This window comes from Loxodonta africana, chromosome 5, assembly GCF_030014295.1.
Source record: "Loxodonta africana isolate mLoxAfr1 chromosome 5, mLoxAfr1.hap2, whole genome shotgun sequence".
In the NCBI taxonomy this organism is placed as follows: domain Eukaryota; kingdom Metazoa; phylum Chordata; class Mammalia; order Proboscidea; family Elephantidae; genus Loxodonta; species Loxodonta africana.
In genome coordinates this window covers 9509852-9529040 of record NC_087346.1, presented here as the reverse complement: position 1 = coordinate 9529040, position 19189 = coordinate 9509852, and positions in this window count along the sequence as shown.

Below are 19189 nucleotides of genomic sequence, written 5' to 3'. Positions count from 1 at the left end.
TGACTCAAAATTTAAGAGTACGGAAAGATTTATGTTTCTGCTTAAGAGTACTCAGTTGGGCTTCAGAGGCTTTCTGTATACACACACGCACACACGCACACAGATAAAGCTTATCTCATAAGCACACTGGTGTTTAATTTGCATCAGTAGTATTTAGCTACCACTTGCATATCTACCCCTTTCTCCACTATTTAGAAACATAATTATGTATTGTCTCAACGTTCTTGAGGCCAGGACTCTAAATTCAGGTCTTGGCAGGCTTATGCTCTCTTTGTCTGCTCTTGGGGAAGACCGTTCCTTGTCTCTTCACATTTCTGGTAGCCACAGGTGTCTCTCGGCCTTCCTTGGCTTAAAGGTGCATCTTACACATCGCTTGTCTTCCCCCGTGTGACTCTGTCTCTGTGTCTCTTCTCTCCTTTCATAAGGTGCCTCTTGGAATGTGTCATTGTTGTTGGCTGCTGTAGAATCAGCACCTGACTCATGGTGATCCCACACACAATAGGATACAACACTACCCAGTCCTGTGCAATTCCCATCATCAATTATGGATAGAACTGTTGTGATCTATAAAGTTTTCATTGGCTGATTTTTAGAAGTAGAGTGCCAGGCCTTTTTATTCCTTGTCTCTTAGTCTGAAACCTATTTAACACATAGCAATGTGCGATCTGTCACTGACAGAGGAATGGTGTCATGGATTGAATTGTGTCCTCCAAAAATATTTGTCAATGGTTAGACCATGATTCCCAGTATTGTGTGGTTGTCCTCCATTTTGTGATTTTCCTATGTGTTATGAATCTTAATCTTTGCCTGTGGCTGAAGAGGACTAGGGTGGGATGTAACATCCTTACCCAGGCTACTGGACTATGAGAGAATAAATTTCTCTTTGTTAAAGCCATCTGCTTGTGGTATTTCTGTTACAGCTGCACTGAGTGACTAAGACAGGTGGTGACCACACATGAGGTGCATTGGCCTGGGAATAGAACCTGGGTCTATTAGGACCCACCGTACTCCCATATAACCTCAATAACTTAACTTATAACATCTGTAAAGAAATAATATATTTCCAAACAAGGTCACATTCACAGCCACAGGGTTTAGGACTTAAATATATCATTTTGGAGAGGCCAATTCAATCCATAACAATCCCTAAACTTAAAAAGGTATTCAAATGTTCCTCACAACTGAGGCTAAATAAATACAGGATCTATTACAATGGCATTACATTTGTCTTTTTATAGTCCCCAGCATACAGAAGCTTTATGAAGTCTGCAAAGTGAAAACTAACTCATATTGTCAAGCACTCTCCCCAAAATCTATTGTTTATGACACAAATATTACTTTGGCATCAAAAAACTTGATTTTGTTTTCTCAACTTTCTGTCTTTCCATCGTGTTTCAAAAAATCTCACTTAGAAACATGAGAGTTCAGATTCTTGGGCTATATTCTCTAATGACCCTCTTCTGAAGGAAGTTTGTGCTAGATAACTTCCTTTGCCCCTCAAAAAGTGTGAAGCCCATTCATGCCAGTGAGTTTACCCCTCCAGATCCAGATCCAGTGAGTTTGCCCCCGTCCACCTCTCTTACCCTCTCTGCCCAGAAGGATGACCTCGATGTACCGCACTCATTGGCTCTGGTGTCCTCTGGTTTCCTGTTGGACTCTCCAATGAGGAGCCACTGTAGAAGGGCAGAGGGAAAAAAGAAGAGCGAGCTCAGGTAGCTCCCCCTACCTGCAAAGTTTGCCTGGAGCTAGCTGTGACCAAAATCACTGCTTCTCTCAAGGTCACAAACTCCACACAACTCTCTCCTTCCGTTGGCCAGGAATTGCACCCTTCCTCACTGCTTTTGACTTGGTGTGTTAACTGCTGAGCAGCAACTGAACCTCAGGTGGCTGCACTACTCTTAGTGATTCCCTTGTAGCCACCCCCTTGTGACTAATCGCTTCTTCAAATAGACCACTCCTAATTATTATTCTTCAAGAGTGCCATCTTTTTTCTGATTTGAATAAAGTCCTCAGTGCTGCCTGTATGGTGAAGGAAAGTTACTGCAGCTAGAGAATCAGTAGCAAAAAAAAAAAAAAAATTATTGTTCATAGGAAAATGTTATTACCATTTCCAAGATAGAATGACACAGATATGAGTTACGAGATTTTATAACATTTTCTCCATTATGGAAAGATAATAAAAAATCCTTCTACATTCTTCCTTTACTCTCTTCAGTATTTCTTTGGTTCTTGTTCTTTCTCAAAGGGTGGCTACTATATTCTGGGATCATGCATCACGTTACCAGAGTGAAGTATCTCATCTATATCGTCATTCCCTGGACAAAGCCCTTTTCAACAAAGATATTCATAGCATCACCAGGGTCTTTTATCATTTGCGCACAGTACTGAATTATCCGGGACCTCACTATGGCATTCAGTTGTTGATCTATACATGCTGCATCTTTATTTCACAAATTATTCAAAGCAGCATTTTCTCTTAAACTTTTCAACCTCCTCTTGACAGAATACTATTGGCCTCTATACTTACTGGGGCTTTGGGAGACTGACTCTCTTGGGCTCCCTCAGATCTGCTACTCTCACTTAAACAAGCATGTTTTGGTTCTCTACCAACTCTATCTGTGTTGTGTCTCACTCCAGGGCTTATCACAGGGAGTGGACCTTTCCATGTTTCTAAATCACCAATGCTACCAATACTTCACTGATACTGTCCAATATTTTATTCTCCTATGAGCAAAAAGTAAAAAAAAAAAAAGTACTCTTGTGCAATTGCTATAAAATCATCCTCATTCTTGAAGATGATCTGGTTTCAATTCTGGTCCTGGTTTTTAAGGTCTCTTTCTCATGAAAATTCTGGGGTGTGGAAAGCCAAACTCTCTGAAACCCACAGCTTCTAAACCTAGTTTCCTCTCTGACTCTTGCCGGCTCAGACAGGATTTTCTATAAAATGTATTGTTTGAGCCACATTGATTTCTCTCTTTGACTTTTTGTGCCACCATAATGCTAAGAACAAATTCTCACAGAGCCTTATTTTCTTATTTGACATATGATAATGCTATGGATTGAATTATGAACCCCATAAAATATGTGATGTAAATCCTAACCTCTATGCCTGTGGTTATAAACCTATTTGGGAATGGGTTGTCTTTGTTTTGCAAATGAGGTAAGGTTAGTGTAGGGTGTATCTTGAGTCAGTCTCTTTTGATAAATAAAGGACGTTAATCTCTGTTGAGAAATAAAGGATATTAAACAATCTAGCAGAAGAAAGATGGGGTAAGATAGATGTCAAGAGACACGGCGATCTCCAAGGAATCAGGAAGCATAAGGTGAAGAGACAAGAAACTTCCTCCAGAGCTGACAGAGAAAAGCTTCCCCTATAGCTAACACTCTGAATTTGGACTTCCAGACTCCTAAACTGTGAGAAAATAAATTTTTGTTAAGGTCACCCACTTGTGGTCTTTCTGTTACAGTAGCAATAGATAACTACCACAGAATTTAGTATTGAGAATTAGGGGTGCTGCTTTAACAGATGCCTAAAATGTGGAAGTGGTTTTGGGACTGGATATTGGGTAGAAGCTGGAAGAATTTTAAAGTGCCTAATAGTAATAAGGAAGACCGAAGAAGAGTTGACGCTTTTGAATTGTGGTGTTGGCGAAGAATATTGAATATACCACGGACTGCCAAAAGAACGAACAAATCTGTCTTGGAGGAAGTGCGGCCAGAATGCTCCTTAGAGGCAAGGATGGCGAGGCTGCGTCTTACATACTTTGGACACGTTGTCAGGAGGGATCAGTCCCTGGAGAAGGACATCATGCTTGGCAGAGCACAGGGTCAGCGGAAAAGAGGAAGACCCTCAATGAGGTAGATTGACACAGTGGCTGCAACAATGAGCTCAAGCATAACAAGGATTGTAAGGATGGCTCAGGACTGGGCAGTGTTTCGTTCTGTTGTGCATGGAGTCGCTATGAGTCAGAACTGACTCGATGGCACCTAACAACAATAGTAAAAACCTAGATTTCCTTGAAAAAAGTGTTGGTAGAATTACCGATATAAAGATAATTCTGGTGAGGGCTTAAAAGGAAGTGAGGAGAGCTATAGAGAAAGTTTCTATTGTCTTAGAGAATACATATGATGACAGCATGAGAATGTTGCTAGAGATGTGGACATTAAATGTGCTTCTGGTGAGGCTTTAAAAGAAAATGATAAATATGTGATTGGACAGTGGAGGAAGGGTGATACTTTTCATGCAGTGAAAAAGAACTTTTCTGAATTATGTTCAAATGTTTGATAGAAGGGAGAACATGCAAGTGATGAATTTGCATATCTGGCTGATGAAATCTATAAGCAAGATCCTAAAGGAGCCACATGGTTTCTTCTTGCTGCTTATAGTAAAATGCGAGAGGAAGGAGATATATTTAAAAATGAACTGTACAAAATAAAAACAGATCTTAAAGATTTGGAAACTTCTTTGTACAAACTGAGGACATGTGTCCTAGAATGTTCACAAAGGGTGTGGCTATACAATCTTTAGTGAAGAAATTAAGCTTGTGAGTGACAGATCTAAACAACTACCACAGCAGGAAACCCATCAGCTTAGAGTGCCTGGGACAGAGAAAGAATGAACGGAGAGAATGCTGTCTACCTCTTGGAATTCTACTGGCAGGAAACAGACCAAAGGAGCTACATCTGTTGTCCTCCAAGAAAAGAAAAGGATCATTCCTAGAGCAGCTAGATCAACACAACTGTTGGAAGTAGCATGGGAAGCAGGGCCTTCTCAGTTTCAAAGGGTGAGGCCACAGCCTCCTAGGTTTCAAAGAGTCAGATGGTGTGTGAGGCTGCTGTTAAGGTGTACCAGGGGGGTGGCACTGCCAACCAAAGCTAAGGAAGTGAGGCTGCCATGCCCAAGGGGCAGAAGAATGGGGTTGTCACTCAGATGGACTAGGAGAATGTGGTTGCCTAAAGCTGAGGGAGTAGAGTTACTATCCCAGAGGGTCTAGAAGGCAGAACTGAAGCCTAGACCAAGGGGCCTCCACCCAGACTCCAGAAAGGATGGGCAACATCCAGAATGTGGAGAACAGGACCATTGCCCAGATGGTCTCAAAGAAAAGAGGATTATTTTCAAACTTTAAGACCTAATGTAAATTGTTCCGTGGGGTTTTTGACTTGCTTAGTGCTTATTATCCTTTCTTTCCTTCCAATTTCTCCCATTTATAATGGAAATGTCTACTTTGTTCCTGTTCTACCACTGTACTTTGGAAATAGATAACTCGTAGTCTAATTTCACGGGTTCACAGATGAAGAAGAATTTTGCCCCAACGTGAAATATCTCTAAAGTCTCACCCATATTTGTTAACTGACAGACACATGGGACTTAGGTGATTCGGAAGATGAGATTTTTGACTTGGAGTTAATTTAAGACTTTTGGGGTGATATGATGGGGCGAATGTATTTTGCTTGTGGGAGGAACATGAATTTTGGAGGGCCAAAGCATGGAATGTTATGGATTGAATTATGTCTACCCAAAATGTGCTGTAAATCTTAACCTCTATGCTTATGGTTATAATCCCATTTGGGACTAGATTTCTTTGTTATGTTAATGAGGCATGATTAGTGTAGGGTATATCTTGAGACAATCTCTTTTGAAATATAAAAGAGATTAAACAATCTAGCAGAAGAAAGACAGGATAAAATAGATACGAAGACACATGGAGCTATCCAAGGAACAAGGAAGCATAAACTGAAAAGACAAGGGCCTTCCTCCAGAGCTGACAGAGAGGAAAAGCCTTCCACTAGAGTTAGCACTCTAAGTTTGGACTTCTAGTCTCCTAAACTGTGAGAAAATAAATTTCTGTTTGTTAAAGCCACCCACTTGTGGTATTTCTGTTACAGCAGCACTAGCTAACTGAGACAGACACCTTAATGATCTTTCAAAACACAAATTGATCATGTAATTTTCCCTGCTGAAAACACTCTGATGGCTTCCGCATATTCTGGGGGGGAGGGGAGTAAGTTTTTATTTAGTGTGAATTATAGATAAATTATGCATACGTGGTCTAGAAGATGTTGCATGATCTGGCCTCTGAGGTATTCCCCATCTTGTTCACTATACCTCAACCACGCTTGTATAATTTTGGATTTTTGGAAATATTATGTTCCCTCCCATACCAGGTTCCTTAATAGGTTCTTTTCTCTATAACCCCTTTTTGAAATATAGCTCTTACTTTCAATTTCAGTATCAGCTCTAGAAACCTTCTCAGGTAAACTTTTATGGACTTTCTAGTTTAAGGCAGTTTCTTTGTTACATCCTTTTATATTACTAAAATAGACAAAATTCAGTCCTATACTTAAAAATTAACAGCCCTTGTGGCACAAATAAGTAAGAGCTCAGCTGCTAACCAAAAATTGCTGATTCATACCTACCCAGTGACTTTATAGGAGAAAGCTCTGGGGATCTGCTTCCATAAGGTTTACAGCCAAGCGAACACTATGGAGCAGCTCTACTCTGTCACATGGGGTTGCTATGAGTCAAAATCTACTCAGTGGCACCCAGCAACAACGATAACAGACTTAAAACTAACCGTAACTTTTACCCTCACACCTAGCTTGGATTTCACAGTTATACAATTGGATTAATCTGTACTTAATCATTTGTTTGACAATTGACTTTACTGTTAGATTATAAACTCAGAACAAATGCCTGGGCAAGTAATATATGACCATGTTTTACAATTGCATTCCCAGCACCTAGTATAGTGCCGGAAACATGGCAGGTTCTCAACAAACAACACGGCTAACGAGTGGATACATATCAACGTCACTTCAAACCCTTTTCCTTTGCACTAAGCTTTAGTCCACGCCCACTTTTCATTTTCTCTAGAAAATGCATAATCTTTTCCTTCTTTTGTATATTATTTTCCTTTTCACCATTTCTCCCAATTTATTTCTTCAGGCCAGGGCTTAAATGTCATTTTCACATAGAGACATTCTTGGACCAAAAAACCTAAAATAGGTCCTGTGATGGATTGAATTACGTCTTCCAAAGCAATATGTTGAAGTCTTAACCCCTGTGCCTGTGAATGTGACCCTGTTTGGAAATAGTGTCTTCGAAGATGTTATTGGTAAGGTTAATATGAAATTATCTTAGAGTAGTGGGTTCTAATCCTGTATGACAAACGTTTTTATAAGAGAGGGACAGCTACATACACAGAGACAGAAAGAGAGAAGGAGGATGCCATGTGATGCTGCAGCTCCATGTAAGGAACACCTGGAGATGCCAGAAGCAAGGAGACAGGCATGGAACAGCCTCCCCTTCAAAGCCTCACAAGGAATCAATTCAGCCGATGCCCTGATCTTGGACTCCTAGCCTCCAGAAATAAAAAAAAATTTTCTATTCTTATAAGCTTCCCGATTTGTTTTATTTTTGTCATAGGAAACTAAAACAGGTCCCCCATGATATTTCTTTCACTTCGTATTATACATTTTATTCATGGCATCTATGTTTGATCTCTGTCCCTCACTAAACAGTAATAATTATAAGGTACAAAGTATAATCCTTTTGTTTACCATTAAATGTCCAACACCTAGTACAAAATCTGATATATCATAGGATGCTTGCCCCTCATCATGCCACTCCTGAAGTTGCAGAGATCCCTGAATTAATATATTACAGATAGAATCTTGAAATGAGCTGCATTTGAGCTGTGCCACCAAATAAAGGGTAATATTGACACAATTGGCCTGATGTTATTTCTTGTGTTAATTTTGTGTGTGTGTGTGTTGTTCTACCTAACATTTATTATTCAAGGTCCTTTGTAAGATAAATGAGAATATAAGACATATTTGTTGACTTGAAAAGCTGAGGTTATCTCAATGAAACAATACGATTTTACTTTATACTATTAGGGCCAACCATTTACAATGTAAAAACAAAGAGCAAACGGTGTGGAACTAAAATGTATGAGTTGAAAGAACAGAGTGATCACTAGAGGTCAGAAGAGACAAAACAAATCAAATGTCTTGTAGGAACCTGTTCCTGAAAACTGAATAATATTTGATAGAAAGAAGAAGGAGGATATTATTCCTGGATGATACCTACATGCTAACTGAAACCATTACAAAGCTCCTAGTTAAAAGTAAATAAATAAAAGCATCACATCTGCCATGTACAATCATAAACAAGCAAACCCATTCCCACCGAAGTGACCTCTCTTCTTGAGACACCCCCAACCACCACGCTGCTTACCATTAACGTTTCAGGTATTGCTTTAAAAAATAAATTAGAATATATTATAAAAATAAGCTTCATTAAGATTGATTTAATCCTATTTGTGTCTCCTAGAGCAGAACAGAGTACATTGTTTATTGATCTCTTACCCACATTCTTCTACTTTTCTATTACTACATGAATTTTGATTTATAAAGAATGACCCATAGAGTCAAATGTCATCTCATACTCGATAGCGTGCTAATTCCTGTTACTAAAATGGTTGCCTTCTTATCCTAGAAATGTAATGCATATGTTGCTTATTACAGGATTTCAATACAATATTGATGTAGTAATACTTTATCCACTTAGAGGATATTAGGTCGAGGGTTCAAGGAGAAGGTAGTCTGTTCAGAGCTTTATCATTGGAAGATGCTGAAAATACCAGGTCTCTGGACAAAGGACAGAAGAATGTCTTGCTGTCACACTTTTCCACAGATTTTACGGCAACAAGCTTTGTGCCAGATGACAGCTGTGGAAGGGACTCTGTGAAGGGGGAGTTTGATGTAAAACTTGTTAAGTTTCATTAAATGGAATATCTTGAAATATTTTAATACGATTACCTTTGTATACATATTTTATTAATATTCCATTAATTTATTTAGGACTTTCAATTTTCAGGTATGTAGCACCTGAAACCCCTTGCCATAGAGTCAATTCCGACTCATGGTGAACCTATAGGACAGAGTAGAACTGCCCCACAGGGTTTCCAAGAAGCAGCTGGTAGATTTGAACTGCCCACCTTTTGGTTAGCAACCTAACTCTTAACCACTCCTCCAGCAGGGATCTGAATATAGCACAACAACGAACCTAAAATATGCTTTAGATTGCGAATTAACTGGTTTAGGCTATGTTAGATGAGAACAATCTTTATTATTAGAGTCAGACAGAATCGCTTCACCCAAAGCACTATATATAACATTAGGTGAAAGTAGTAAATCTTTACGAAAACTACAAAATAATTTATTGAAAATGACTGAGCACACTATCTGAAATGAGAAACTCACAGAAATATCTAAATTTATTTTCCTAATGAAAAAGGCATGCAGTAGATTCTGGCACCATGCTCCCGTTTTCCTCCCTAATAAAAAAAAAAAAAATGTTCTGGGGTAGCTACGCAATAAATTATTTTCTGATTTGTTCTTGGTGCTTTTTATTCAAGGTTTGGGGAGCCTTTCATGAAGATGCAGGTAAAGTTCTTGCGGTTTGCCATCTGAGCTGGAGGCTTGCCTCAGGGGTCAAAGCACAGTCTTTATCATCAAATTTTTGTCATTCGTCCTCTAAAGAAAGTTTTGCTTCACTTCCAAGTGTTTCACATGGAAAATGCTGGCTTCCTGTTTTACTATTTAATGAGGAGGCTGTATCTCTTAGCCTTTCTCTCTAACCTGGATATTCTGAATTGAGTCGCTGTGATTGGCTACATTCTATCTGCTGCTGCATTCTTGCTTCCACAGCTCGCCTTCTGCTTTTTTCGGGAGTGAGAATCATATGTTTAATCCCTTTAACAGGAAGCAAGTTTTTATTTAGTGTAAGAGCTGATTAATAACCCAGTTCCTCCCTAGCGCCACATCATACCCTGTATAATAAATTAAATAACCCTTCATCGTGATGGTTTTGGGTACGATTGTTTTATCACTTCATGATAAATATTATGTGAACTACCTTTTCACATACATTATTTTACTTGATCTTGGTCTGACGTGCTAGAAAAAGGAAAACAATACATACAGACAATACACTTACATGCGCACACACATACAAATGTGTTTCTTTTTAATGTGTTGTCTCCAGTCTCTTTGTGCTCAAGTGTTCTAGAACTATTGCCTCAAAAGGGCAATGATGTAACCAGATACACAGAATAGAGTCTAATTACACACTTCCAAGTATCTTAAGTATTCTTGAAAAGCTGGGTTTTGATTTGCAAGGGCAAATCTTTTTGAGAGAGGAAAGGTTTTTAGAATTTAGAAGGCTTATTTTTGCATATGAAAGGCAAAACCCCAAAGGAATCAAGGCTTAGAGCTTCTGCCATTTAGAAAAAAAAAAAAAGCATCAATCTCCCACTTCCCTTACCAAGCAAAACTATAGAGAAATGTATAGACAAAATAGGGGAGAGCAATAAGCCATTTGCTGACACGAGTTTCAGAAAATGGGCCAGCTGTACCATTTGGGGAGCAGTAAAACCCCAGCCAGGGTTTGTTTTTTTCAAAGAGTTGAGAAGTCCCTATAACTCACTTCCCATTGATGGCCTGAAAGACAGAATCTGTAGAAAATCTCCCCTGGAAGTATCCTGTGGGTGCAGCAGTGTAGATACAATGCTGGAAAAGGTCTAGGCAGAGACTTGAGAAAGCTCTCAGTCCAAGTGTCTCTGAAGAGCCTAAAAAACCAAAAACCAAACCCGTTGCCATCAAGTTGATTCTGACTCATAGCCATCCTATAGGACAGAGTAGAACTGCCCCATAGGGTTTCCAAGGAGCTTCTGATAGATTTTTCTGGTTAACAGTCTAACTCTTAACCACTATGCCACCAGGGTTTTCCTAAAAGAGCTTAGGAGATATGGATATTCAAATGAGAAGGTGACCATGTAATTTATCATCAAAACTGGAAGGTTTTGAGAGGGGAGGGGAGCATGATTAATTATTAAGCCAGCATAGGCCAGCCAATCCAGGGCAAACCAGAACATAGAGTTCTTACAGAGAAGCTTTAAAGTTTTTGAGTGAGGGCCGGAGGACCCAAAACGAAATCACCAAAACCAAAAAACCTGTTGCCATCAAGTTAATTCCCACTCATAGCAACTGTATAGGGCAGAGTGGGACTGCCTCATAGGATTTTCAAGGCACAGCTAGTAGATTCAAACCACTGACCTTTTGGCTAGCAGCCAAGCTGTTTAACCACTTTGTCACCAAGGCTCCTATGAAATCTTAGAGGGCATAAAACAATGAGTAAGGTGATGCTGGAACTATGGATATCTCATTGCCTACCAAAGGGTAAGAAAAGGTAATGGAGGAAACACAGACATCTTAACATACAATACCATTGGACAGATAATGACTACCCAAAACCCAGGTTTTCCTAGGTACATCCAAACCGAAAACCAAACCTGTTGCAGTCGAGTTGATTCTGACTCAAAGCGACCATATAGGACAGAGCAGGGTTTCCAAGGAGTGGCTGGTAGATTGGAACTGCAGACGTTTTGGTTAGTAGATGAGCTCTTAACCACTACACACCAAGGATGCCTATTTCTAGGTAAGATTATGGAATATGGGATAGAGCAAAGAAGGGGAGAGTGAGAAAATAACAAAATGTCTAAGAAAACTATTCGTTATCTAATATTATGTTTTGAGCCAATATGAGAACTTGAAACATATTTTGAGTTACAGAAAAATAAAGTCTTATTGTTATTTACTGTGTTTTTGGCTTTAGAATAGCTATACCCATAAGCTAAACAGCATAGGGAACATTGCTTCTATTTGTTGGGTGAAGAAATTTAGGCTCAAATACATTTACTGACCAACCCAAAATCTCAAACCTTGTAAGATATGGTATTGGAGCAAGAACACACATCTTCTGTTTCTTCATGTAATACTTACACTAAAGTTTCTTTTCTTTTTGCTGCTTTTGTTAATGTAGAACTACCCCCTAATTCATTCCATAAATGTATCTTTCTTTTCTCTTGGGATTGAGGATAAGGTTTGGGAATTGGAAGAGGGTGGTGGATTGGTGTTATCAGGCTAGTGCATATATACATATTTTTTTTTTCTCCTTATTTTTTATTTTTCTTGCTAACAGGCATGTCTATTGAGTGGTCAGAACCAACTTGATAGTACCTAACAACAACAACAGCAGTTATTATACACATTCTTCCCCACCATTAAAATGTAACTTTCATGACAGTGGGAAATTTGTGTTTTTTGGGCACATTTATATTCCCAGTGGCTGAAACACTGCTGCATACATGGTATGCAAGGAAAACATATTTGTTTAGACCATTCATTCATTCATTAAGAGGTGGTGAGCTTTGTCAAGCAGAGCACTAGAACAATCAGGAAGTTGATCATTTCAAGTTTAACTTTTGTGAGCACCATTAAATTATACTGCATGTGAAATACACCATTATAGACATCTCTAGAAGGATGGTTATCAATTTTATCATGGATCATGATTATTTGGTGAATTTGTTAAAAACACAGACCTCTGAGCCAATCCTTAAAGACTCTGCTTCAGTGGGATTCAGGTAGAACACTCGAATCACTTAATCATCGTTTAATAAGTTACCTGAATAATATGGCCAAGCCGCCATTTTAGCTTAGGCTCCAAGGCATTTAAATGGATTTCACTAAATATTTTATACCCTTATTTCATATTCCCATCTAAACTATGTTTCTTTTTTAGGGTAGATAAAAGTCTGGAAGTCAAAGAACTTGATACTTTTAGTCAATGGAAATGATTTAGCCAGTTACATTGAAGTATCTTCAATAACCTTTGAAAACATGTTATTTTTAACCCTGAATTTCTACTTTAAACTCTTATTTCTATTTTTTTCCACTTAAATAATTTTCTGCACAGAAGATTTTGCATTTCTGCCAGCATTTTCCCTCCACCATTAAGTACATATTTTTATACAATAGAGCTATTTGATACTATATTGAAAAAAATTATGGAACTATAGAACATGATATTATTTCAGAGAATAAAGTTTAATAATCATGATTGATGTTGCATTCAGATTTGAGCTTTCATGTTCCAGCGGTAAACTCATGAGAAAAATTTAGTAATTTGTACAAGATACAGTAATCCAGAGGCATGATTGCAGGCAAACAGGGATTGTAATTTGAAAGAGAACATATAGCCAAAAGTCATGTCCTCATGGATGGACACTCCTGTGAGAAATAATAGTTATCGTGTGTCTAAAATCTACTTATCATGTAACCCTTTGCATACAGTAATTTGAACAATTTGTTTACTCACTGCATGAATAAATTTTTTAGTGAATATTTTGATGACTCTGCTTGACATAATACTTAGCAAAGAAAAGAAAGGAAAAATATAATTTTTTCTTGTCTAAAGAAGCATTTAATTTGGGGTCATGGAAAATGTGCTGTGCAATTACTCTTGGATCTTTATCAAGGGACAGTGGAAATACACTAATCACAAGGTTTGTTTTCCAGCAACTCTGGTCAGAGGACATATAATAATAAGCTCTCAATCTGGTTATAGCATCTCTCACACATTCTGATGTTGTTGTTGTTAGGTGCCATTGAGTCGGTTCCCACTCAGAGCGATCCTTTATGTAACAGAACAAAGCTTTGCCTGGTCTTGCTCCATTCTCGTAACAGTGGATATGTTTTAGCTTAATGTTGTAGCCACTGTGTCAATCCATGTCATTGAGGGTCTTCTCCTTTTTTGCTGACCCTGTATTGTATTACACATGATATCCTTCTCCAGGAATTGGTCCCTTGCACTAATGAGTCCAAAGTAAGTGAGACAAAGAACGTCTTTCCATTCTTGTTTCTAAGGAGCATTCTGGGTGTATGTCCTCCAAGACAGATTTGTTTACTCTTCTGTCAGTCCATGGTATATTCAGCAATCTTCACCAACACTGTAATTCAAATGCATGAATTCTTCTTTGGTCTTCCTTTTTCATTGTTCAGCATATGAGTTGATTGAAAATACCGTGGCTTGGATCAGGTGCACTTTAGTCCTCAAAGTGACATCTTTGCTTCTTAACACTTTAAGGAAGTCTTTTGCAGCGTACTTTCCCAATGCAATGCATTAATTGATTTCCTGACTGCTGCTTCCATGGGCATTGATTGTTGATCCAAGTAAAATGAAATTCTTGACGACTTCAATATTTTCTTCACTTGTCATGATGTTGCTTATTGGTCCAGTTGTGAGGATTTTTGTTTTCTTTATATTGAGGTGTAATCCATACATACATTTTGATATTATATGACAATACATCCTTATTACTTTTTGGATCTATATTAGATGAATATTTAGTTTACATGAGCAAAAGAAAGATCTAATTATAACATGGACACATCCATACAAACGTATTGCACAGTGGACCCTAACATACGGTAATTCAGACATCACCTCTTTAAATCCATTAGCAGCATTTTACCCATTTGGCTTTTGATACCAACTATATACAAACAGTACCCAAATTTTTATTTTCAACTCAAAACTCTCTGCCAAACTCAACTTATATATCCAACTCCTTATTAGATGTTTTTCTTTGAATTCTTAGTCATCTCAAACTCAACATATCTAAAACTGAATTCCCGTTCTTCCTGCAACCAATCATGTTCTGTCAGAAACCTTCCCCATCTCAGTTGATAAGTCCTTCCATGACTTCATAAACTCAGTCCCAAAATTATGTTTTCATCTTTAATCCCTTTGTTTCCCTCACACATAATACCATCTTCCAGGAAGTCCTATTGACTCCACCTTCAAAATATACACCATTTTCAAATACTTTTCACTACTTCACTGCTACAAATTCATTGAGGTCTTCATGTCTTCCCTAGATTGCTACAATAGCCTCTGAAAACATCTTTCTTCTTCTATCTTCATTCACCTGCATTCTATTCTAAACACAGCAGCCAGAGGAAGGCATTAAAAACCTGCCACTCTTCTGCTTAAAATCTATAATGACCCCTCCATCATGTAATTTACAGTAAAAGCCAAAGTTCTGAAACTGACCTGTAAGATCCTATATGATCTGCCCCCATTAGGTCTCCAAAATTTTCCCCAAATACTGTACCTCTCCTTTCCTTTCTTACAGTCGCATTTCCTTTGGACCTTCCTTGAAGTTGTCAGGCATGGTTTGACTTTAGAGTCTTTGCTCTAGCTGTTACCCCTTCTGGAATGCTTTGTCTCCCAAGGTTTACATGATTAACCCTCTAACTTCCTTTAGTCCTTACGCAATCTCATCTCCTAAATAAGACCAACCCTGTTCCACCTGATTCCCCCTCCCATGACCCTACCCATACTGGCATTTTTGAGCACCTTCTTCCCTTCTACTTTTTCTTTTTCCATAGCTATTATGGTCATGAAATAAAATATACGATTTTATTAATTATTTATTAGTTTTATAATAGCACACTACTGTAAGGAAAAGTACAGAAACATAAATGTGTAACTCAAAGAATTATTAAAAACCAAACCTATGTAATCACCACTGAAGTAAAGAAATTGAAAATTGATAACAGTCTGGAAACCTCCCTCCATTAACATTATTACTAACTTGATTTCTACACTTTTAAATCAATTTTTCAACTTTTGAACCTTACATACAGTGATGTGCGTGTGTGTGTGTGCCTGGTTTCTTTCACTTCATATTACATTTATGAAATCATCCATATTTCATGCAGCTGTAGCATTTTTATTTTTGCTGCTGCATAATTTCCGTTGTGCAACATGTGACAATTTATTTGCTCATTCTATCAATGAAGGACATTTGAGTTATTTATAATCTTTGTTGTTTACAGTCTACTTTATCTTCAAGTTTGTAAGCTTAATAAGATTAAGGATCTTTATTTAACACCAAAAACCTAGAATAGTGCCTAAAAAACATGGTAAATAATTTACAAATATTTGTTGAATTCAAATGAATTGAATTAAAATTTGGAGTAAGAGTCCACTGGGCTATGTTGAAGTCCAATATGGAAAAAAAAAGAATTATTAGATTTTATTTCCTTGAAAGTTTTTACTCATCTATTACTTGTACTTGTGTAGTATTTAATGGCAACTGATAGGTGAAATCATGATGTGGAGTTTGTATGGAATATTTTATCAGTATAGAAAATATTTTGAAAAATAGGGCTCACATTATTTTAAATGATAGTAGCTCACATAAAATTGAAAGATTTGGACAAAACTACCAAAAAAGTTCTGTTATTAAAGACAAATAAAAAATAGTTACAAGTCATTTCTGACTCATGTCAACCTTGCGCGTTTCAGAGTAGAATTATACTACATAGGGTTTTCAGAGTAGAACTATACTACATAGGTTGTGATCTTTAAGTAGGTAACCAGCCTTTCTTCTGAGGTGACTCTGGGTGGATTTGAATCTCCAACCTTTTGGTTACTAGCCAAACACCTAAGCATTTGTACCACCCAGGGGTGGAAGGATTAAGTGTTAATAACACAAACCCTCATATAATATTTTGACATTTGGAAATAACTAAGAAGTGTCCCATTTCAACACTTGAAATGAAATAGGAAAATTCTTTTTGCCAGGCTTTGGAAAGTAGATATCACAGACATGAAACATAAAAATTTGTAAATTTAATTTCTCTAGGATTGTTTCATATTGGAAAGACTTGATAACATCCAATAGAGGTGAATTACCAAGTTATTAATGGTTACCATAACACACATTTAATTAACTGAATTAATAATAAGCAGTGGCATACAGGGACTCTCCAATTCATTTACTATATAAGAATATGCTTGTTAACACTTAAGAAAAGTGGCCAGTCATTATCAATGTATCATTGTGCATTGTGCTAACATTAATCGGATCGAATTAATGTAGTGTTACCTTTATCTTAAGTAGACATTAATGAATGTTTAATCATTTCAAAATGTTGCCATGACATATTATCCAAATATCAAATGCTTAACTTAACTTTTAGCATAAAAGGTTCATTTGATACTCATAAGAACTCACCCCCCACCTCTTTACTACAGGTATAATTAAAGACTAGTATTAAAGAGACTTTTTCAGATCATTTAGATGTATAACAGAACCACCTTCAAAGTTGTACTTGTGAGGAATAATAATATATTTAAAGCTACGGAAATTCTTTTTCACACTCCACTTTTAGCCAGTACATCAGTTCATTTCTATTAAGAGACAGAAATATGACTTCATATTAATGATGGAATCAAAACAGATGGAGCTATCTAACGGTTCAGGCAGGAAATTGGAGTAGGAATTATAGTTTCTTACCCTTATATCCACCACTGATTCACTGAATGACCTTGGGCAAATTACTTAAGCCGCCAGGTCAAATTTTCCAAGTGCACGTCTTTTTTTTTTTATGCCCAGAGCTCATATTAACAGAAAAGGAAGCTCTAGAGATATAGACAAAGGAAATGATATAATATAGAGTGGAGGAAAAAGCCTTCGGCATGAAAGAGATTAAGTGGCTTTCCCAAAGTTTCACAGTTAGTATGTAGACTACTGGGGGTTGATATTCAAGTATATAACTCCTTGCTCCTCCACTTCCAAGCCTTTATTAGCACTATAATAATACCTACCTTATAATAACCTGGAAATCCTGGTGGCATAGTGGTTAAATGCTACAGCTGCTAACCAAACGGCCAGCAGTTCAAATCTGCCAGGCGCTCCTTGGAAACTCTGTGGGGCAGTTCTGCTCGTTCGTATAGGGTTGCCGTGAGTCGGAGTCGACTCCACTGCACTGGGTTTGTTTTTTTTTTTTAATAATAACCTACCTTCAGTTATGATAGTAGGAGTTTAGAATCTGCCTGGCAAATTAGAGGTTCCTCTAATAAATCTGATTTGTTTTTAGTTTCTTCTCCAACATCAAGTGATACTGATTTTATTCTTAAAACGGCACTTAGATTTGCATGTTCATTTATGTAAATTAAATGTGATGCCATTAAACATGTGTGCACGCGCGCAAACACGCACACACACACACACTGTCCTAATTCTATTGCTCACCATCCTTCATCTAGGTACTTTCATTAAAATCTGAAAATTGTTCTCAGTGACTCCATTTTTCCCACATCTACTTCATTCTAAATATTAAGATCATAGAAATAGTGGAAGAGTGAGTAGAAAAAGTGGGGCATGACAAAACTCTTTAAAACTTAAACATTTACCAGTCATGTATAAGAAGAGCCTGAAAAGAAAAATAAAATATCCTCACCTCTTCTATCTTCTTATAGCCCAAATTCATTAAATTAACACAGCACACTGATTCTATCTTTTATATACTATTTGAATCTGGCCTTCTTAATTCAGGTTACATTATTCCTTAGGAACTTTTGACTAGCCCTCCACACCTTGTCTCTAATGTTTCCTCTTCAACTATATTTTCATCAAAGAAAAAAAACGAAAAACAAATGCGCTGCCATTGAGTCAATTCCAACTCATAGCGACCTTATAGGACAGAGTAGAACTTCCCCACGGGGTTTCCAGGAGCACCTGTTGGATTCAAACTGCCAGCCTTTTAGGTAGCAGCCATAGCTCTAACCACTATACCACCAGGGTTTCCATATTCTCATCATCTACAGGGTATGCCCCTCTGATCCTCTTAACCTCACTTTTAATCAAGTGTTTTATGTGGATTTTATTTTAAAGTTAGTACAACATGCATAATAAACTCATTTAGTTTATTGCAAGGTGGTCACGCCACAGCACATAGGTAAGACCCCAAGACATTCATTGATACCTGGAGAATCAGGGTAGGGTAAATTTAGTTCAATAATTAAAGTTCAAATCTTCAGCTTCCGGGCATTTACCTTTCACAAGTGGTCTCTGGAGGAAGACTTGACCAGTAGCTTTTCCTCCTCGGAGGTCTGAGGTCAGTAGCTGAGGGCAGTGTCTCTAGCAAAGACTCCTGCAGTCTCAGTCTTTGGAGAGGGTCAGACTCCACAGAGGGTTTTTCTAACTCTACCTTGCCCTCATTGTGAGAGCAAAAGCCTGGAGCTTTTATATGATTTAGTATTTCCAGTTTAACGAAGACATCTAGTTCATACGACGTCAGAGTACCTTATGTCACAGGGTCATAATCAGAGGTTTACTCAGAATGTCTAACATAGATAAACTGAAAAGGGTACATCAAACAATATCTCAACAAAAACATTTGTTTACAATATTAGAAAATGTCCATTTTAAATTGTTCACAGCTTAAATTAAATGTTCAAGTCACATATTACATGTTTCACACATAT